General features: G+C 38.4%; 1 pseudogene; it reads right to left on the reverse strand.

Moving 5' to 3' along the window:
- Window positions 1-4,083: 4,083 nt before the first annotated feature.
- Window positions 4,084-4,502, reverse strand: LOC123936831 (annotated as a pseudogene).
- Window positions 4,503-6,693: the final 2,191 nt, after the last annotated feature.

Genomic DNA, 6,693 nt, shown 5'->3' on the forward strand with positions numbered 1-6,693 from the left:
CCATTTAAAATTTTTGGCATCTGGGCCTCAAAAGAATTTCTGTCTTGAACGTGCTGGCCAGTTATACTCTAGTGTCTAGGAGCAGAACCCATTTCTGATGTGGTCACCAAGCTTTGCAGCACATGGCCTTGCTTCCCTGGAGGCAATGACTCGGGCTTTGCATGGTATTTATGATCTATAGTTTAACAAAATATTTTCATCCTGGTTATTTCTTTTGAGTTTTAATTTCATAATGAGTTATAATTGGTCATGTCCTGCTCAAGAAAATGCATGTAATTTATTATTTTGTTCCACGAAAGGTTTTTTTAATCCTATGGTCATGCACTGTGTAATATAACATAATAAAGTGATGTTATTTACTAGTGTTAAATGCCAGCATATGTTTTTAGGATAACAGTTAAAAATCAGGTTTGTGCTTGAGTATTTCTGTGATGGGATTTATATAAGTGTACAAATGTATATTAATATTTCAGGTCAAAATAGGTAGCAACTAATTAATTTAGAAATCTTGGGATTTTTTGCACATGCAATTTAACGTAACTCTGTACCCATATTCAATATATTTATATAAATGTAATTTATGAACAGATGGCAATTTATATATAGATGCTGAGGCTTACATTTTGCTTATTGTTGAAAATTAGAAAGTTAAAACATGCAAACCTCTGTGTTTCAGGTATTGAGTTCAGAATGCCCAAGCTGAAGTTGGTTGACACCATAAAAAATGCAGAAGTAAGAAAAAATGAACTGAAAACATTTCAGCCAGGAATTAAACTTAATCATCAAGAAAAGTGAGTCCTTCAACAGCAATCCAAATGTTAAAACAAATGTTAATTCTCTTTCTTTTCAGATTCCCAGAATCATTTAATTATTTTAATATTCACTCCATTGCTTTTATCTGAGAAATGATTTGATTATTTATAGCACTTAGGATAGTGTTTCCCAAACTTGGGTCATTCATCACTCTCGCCAATTTTGCCATATTTCTCCAACATTTATATTAATACTGGCATATGGGTCTACTCACTTTTTTTTCCAGTGAAATACAAGTGATGATAAATCCAATACATTTATTTGTATCAATGAAGCCTACTCCTCTGGGAGAATTTGTAACTGTTTGTTTTGTGTAATCTAGTCACTCTAGGCTGGCTCATCCTGTCTTTCCACCTTCCTTGGTAAACCTGCTGGTGTGGGTGAAACCCTCAGCAGCCTTTGGTCATAGCTTGCTTTCAGCTTCTTTTCACTGGGGATGCCAGTGGCTCAGAGGTGGACACCGAATGTGAACTTACAGGATCCCTATGATAGTCAGAGATATACCACTACCTACGCTTATAGAGTTGGATGCTTAGAATTAATTCCTGGCTAAAATCTTGTTAGATTCTTTCCAGCCAACTTTTGCTTTATATTGTCTGAAACACATGTCATCCTTCTAATTGTGTTATGTCTACAATATGGTGGAAGAAAAGTATTTGTGAGTGTATGTGTTTCATCCATTACTGGCTGCCGTCGTCTAGTTTGAGAAGGTCCTGATGAAAATTTTTACCAGGGGGCGCCTGGGTGGCTCAGTGGATTAAGCCGCTGCCTTCGGCTCGGGTCATGATCTCGGGGTCCTGGGATCAAGCCCCGCATCGGGCTCTCTGCTCCGCAGGGAGCCTGCTTCCTCCTCTCTCTGCCTGCCTCTCTGCCTACTTGTGATCTCTCTCTGTGTCAAATAAATAAATAAAATCTTGTAAAAAAATTTTTTTTTACCAGAATATTCCATGTATTTTTTTAAAAGTTCACAATCGGGGCGCCTGGGTGGCTCAGTGGGTTAAGCGTCTGCCTTCGGCTCAAGTCAGAGCCCAGGGTCCTGGGATCGAGCCCCACGTCAGGCTCTCTCCTGAGCAGGGAGCTTGCTTCCCTTCCTCTCTCCCTGCCTGCCTCTCTGCCTACTTGTGATCTCTGTCAAATAAATAAAGTCTTTAAAAAAAATAAAAATATATAAGTTCAAAATCTTTCTAAAGTGTTCTTTAGATGCATTCACAATATAAAGATTCTAGCTAATACCTTCTTGAATGTTGTGATCATTGTGTTCAGTGTCTTGGCATTAACATCAATGAACATTGGTTTGTACGGGTATTTCAGAGTGTTCACATGAGCAAATAATGATTGCTCACAAAGGCAGGAGAAGTCATGGGTCCTCAGCTAGGTGATGGCTGGCTCTAGGAAAATACTCTACATGAAAGTAATGAACCTCCACTACTAAGCAGGGTGTTTGTTTTGTGATTGGTGTCCATCCCTACATAACAATGAGTAAAAATGTTTAGTGGGCAACCATGATCAACACTTTTTACTGCTTAGTTAAGAATTTTCTTTTAAACTTTGTATTTTAAAGAATGCATTATTTTAAGGGCTTGCTGCAGTAAGAATTTCTTGCTGAAGCAGTGCTCTCCTGTATATGTCACTAGTCTGGTAGCCTCCCTCAGGGGTTTTCACCCCAGCTCTTGCTCTCTAGGCCCTTCCTCAGAGGATGAGTGGTAGCACATGGGAGGGTTGTATGGATCAGGCCTGGAGATGGCATATAGCATGTCACATTGCCCAGAGAAAAGTTGTGGCCACACCTAACTGCAGAGTGGGCCAGGAAACCAAGTCTAGCTGTGTGACTCGGAAGGAAGGAGAGATGGTTTGCTGAACAAATAACCAGGTAGGTATAGGGATAGAGTCCTAGGATGGACAAGAGTGAGCTCTGTTCCCACCTGGTCTTCTTAACCTGATACAAATCTTACCTTCAAAAAAAGCCCTGTCTTTGGAACTCTTATGAGTTCCAAACAAAAGTGTTAGATTTCATGTCAGTTCCCAAATTACGTCATGGTCAACATTTTTAAAAGAATTCGGTAAATACGTGGAAATTCAGTATCCCATCGTGATCTATGTCCTTAATATTCTTATTTAACAGGGATTATATTGCAAGGCTTATTTGCTGAAGGGGAAATATATTCAATGTAATTAATTTCCAGAACTTTTGGTCTTGCAGAACTGAAACTCTATACCCATTAAACAACTCTCCATTTTCCCTCCGCCCAGCCCTTGACAACGACAGTCCTACTTTGTTTTCTATAAATTTGATTACTCTAGGTACCTCTTATAAATGGAATCATACATAGTTGTCTCTTTGTGACCAGCTTATTTCACTTAGTATAATGCCTTCAGGATTCATCCATGGTGTGGCATGCATCAGAATTCCTTCCTTGTTAAGACTGAATAATATTCCTTTATGTGTATGTTCCCTATTTTCTTTATTTGGATTGCTTCCATCTTTTCACTCTTGTGAATAATGCTGCTGTGAAAATCAGTGTACTACAAGTAACCTCTTTGAGACCCTGTTTTCAATTCTTTTGGATTTATATCCAGAAGTGGAATTGCCATATCACATAGCAATTCTGTTCTTAATTTTTTTAGAAACTGCCATAATATTTTCCTGGGGGCTACACCATTTTACATTCTCGCCATTTGCCCAGGGGTTTCGATTTCTCCATATCCTCACTAACACTTGATTTTTTTGTTCCATAGTGGTCTTCCTAATAGGTGTGAGGTGGTAGCTCATTTGGGTCTTGATTTATATTTTGCTAATGATAAGTGATAGTGACCATCTTTTCAGATTGTCATTGGCCATTGTGTATATCTTTGGAGAAATATGGGGATCCTTTATTTTTTCATTGAGTTATTAGGTTTTTTTGTGGTGGAGTTGAAGGTACTTTAATATTCTAGATAGTAACCCCTTAGAAGATGTATGATTTGCAAATATTTTCTTCCATGCTGTAGGTTGTCTTTTCATTATGTCACTTGTGTCTTTTGGGCACAGAAGTTTTAAATTTGATGTCCTATTTATCAGTTTTTAGTTGTGTTCCTTATGCTTTCGGTATTATATCCAGGGAATTTCTGCCAACCCAATGTAATGAAGCTTTTCCCCTATTTTCCTCTAAGAGTTAAGACCTTACAGTTAAGTCTCTGATCTACTTTAAATTCATTTTTGCATTTTTTTCACTCGTTAGCATTGAATGAACCTCCCTCCACATGACTTCAAGCCACCAGGGCACAGAACCCTCAGTGCTTAATCTTCTCCCCAGCTCTCATGAAGGAGAATTTGGCCTTCATGATAGCAGGCTGTTTTGGAAGCTCTCCTGCCCCCAAATTCCGTAGTAGCCTGATCGCACCACATGAGTGATAAGAGCGGCTCTAGTCTTGTTTCTGGCGGTATTTACTCATGGATCCTTGCTGACCCAGGTCCACAGTTTATCAAGGTTGACAGTTGGGCGGAAGCTCAGGTTACTCTTTATGTGGTAATACCTCATACTGACTTTTCCAAAGCAACCTGGGTTGTGTTTGCCAAAGTTGGTTCTGTGGCGATGCACACCCGCAGCATGACCCAGGCCTCCTGGGTGCTTCTGGTGTTTGCCGAAGCAGCCGTGGCCCCGGCTTTGATGGCACCGAGGTTTATGGGTCTTCCTCAGTCTGCATGGCATGTTGACAGCCCAGATGAAAGAGCCATTTTTGTGTGGTTTATGGTAAGGATCCAACTTTCACTTTTTGTGTGTGGATATTTATTCTTTCCTACCTGATTTGTGGAAGAGACAGTCCTTTCGCCATTGAATGGTCTTGGCACACTTGTTGACAGTCATTTGACCCTGTATCTGAGGGTTTATTTCTGAGGTATCCATTCTACTCCATTGGTCTGTATGTCTGTTTTTATGCCAGTACCATACTCTTGATTACTAGAGCTTTGTAATAAGTTTTGAAATCCTAAATGGTGACGCCTCTAAGTTTGTTTTTTCAGGACTGCTGTATTAGCTAGCTAAGATGACTGTAACAAAGTAGCCCAGACGGGGTGTGTAGCGGCAGACTATTTTCTCACAGTTATTTTATTTATTTATTTATTATTTTTATTATTTCTCACATTATTTTCTCACAGTTCTGAAGGATAGAAGTTTAAGGTCACAGTGTCTGCAGGTTTGGTTTCTTAAGTGGCCTCTCTTCTTGGCTTTCAGATAATCCCATTCTTGGTCTGTCCTCACATGGCCTTTCCTCTCTGTGGGTACATCCCTGGTGTCCCTGTTGATCTGAATTTCCTCTCAGAGTCTGAATGGATTAAGGCCCATCCAAAGGCCTTATTTTAACTCAGCTCTTTAAAGGTCCTATCTCCAAATATGGTTACATTCTGAGCTGTGTGGAGAGGGTTTGGGGGAGGCTAGAGCTTCAGCATAGGAATTTGGAGGGTATATAATTCAGCACAAAACAAGTACTTTGGCTATTTGGTACCCCTTGAGATCCCTTATGATTTTTAGGATGGCATTTTCTATTTCTGCAGAAAATACTTTTTGGATTTTGAGAAGGATCTTTAGATTACAGGGTGCCAGAGTGGCTCAGTAGGGTAAGCATCTGCCTTCAGCTCAGGTCATGATCCTGGAGTCCGGGGATTGAGCCCTGCATTGGGCTCTCTGCTCACTGGGGAGCCTGCTTCTGCCTCCCTCTGTCTGCCACCCCCCCTGCTTGTGCTCTTTCTCTCTCTGTGTCAAATAAATAAATAAATAAATAAATAAATAAATAATAAATAAATACATGCATGCATGCTTAAAAAGAAAAAAAAAAGAAATCTGTAGATCACTTAGAGTGGTGATCATAACATCCTGACATCCTAATACAGAGCCTTCCAGTCCATAAGCACAGACTGTCTTTCCATCAATTTGTGTCTTCTTTAAAATTTCTTCTGGCAGTGTTTTGTAGTTTTCAGTGTACAAGACTTTTACTTCCTTGGTTAAATATATTCCCAAGTATTTTATTCTTTTTGATGCTCTTGTAGATGGGATTGTCTTCTTCAACTTATTTTTGGATTGTTCATTGTTATCGTGTAGAAACAACTGATTTCTGTGTCTTGATATTATTGTATCCTGCAACTCTGCTGAATTTGTTTATTCTATTAGGGTTTTGTTTTAGTTTTTTTTTTTTTTTCCCCAGATCTTTAGGGTTTTCTGTATATAATATCATGTCACCTGGAAACAGATAATTTAATTTCATTTCTAATTGGGGTGCCTTTTGTTTCTATTTCTTGTCTAATTGCTTTTGGCTAGGACTTCTAGTACTATGTTGAATAGAAATGATAAAAGTTAGCATCTCTGTTTTGTTCCTGATTTCCGAGGAGAAAGTTTTTCTTCACCATTGAGTATGATTTTAGTTATGGGCTTTTCATAGATGGCCTTGATTATATTGAAGTAGATTCCTTGTGTTCCTAGATATTTAAAAAAAAATTTTTGTTAGAAGGGGTACTTAATTTTGTCAAATGTGTTTTCTGCAGCAATTGAGAAGATCATGTCTTTTCTTTCTTCATTCTGTCAATGTGGTATATTAACACCAATTGATTTTTCATATGTTAAATCATCCTTTCGTTCCAGGAATAAATCCCACTTGGCCATGTTGTATAGTCCTTTTGATGTGCTGTTGAATTTTTGTTGCTAGTATTTACTGAGGATTTTTGCTCTGATAATCATAGTCTTTCACCTTTTGATATACGATATTGAAATAGGTGTTCTGTAGATACCCTTCATGATATTAAGAAAGTATTTTTAATGCTTAGGTAGCTGAGTTTTTACCATGAATGGGATTTGGGTTTTATCAAGTGCTTTGTTATATTTTTGAAATGCATGGCTTTCTTCTTTATTC

This window comes from Meles meles, chromosome 2 (assembly GCF_922984935.1).
Source record: "Meles meles chromosome 2, mMelMel3.1 paternal haplotype, whole genome shotgun sequence".
Classification (NCBI taxonomy): Eukaryota; Metazoa; Chordata; class Mammalia; order Carnivora; family Mustelidae; genus Meles; species Meles meles.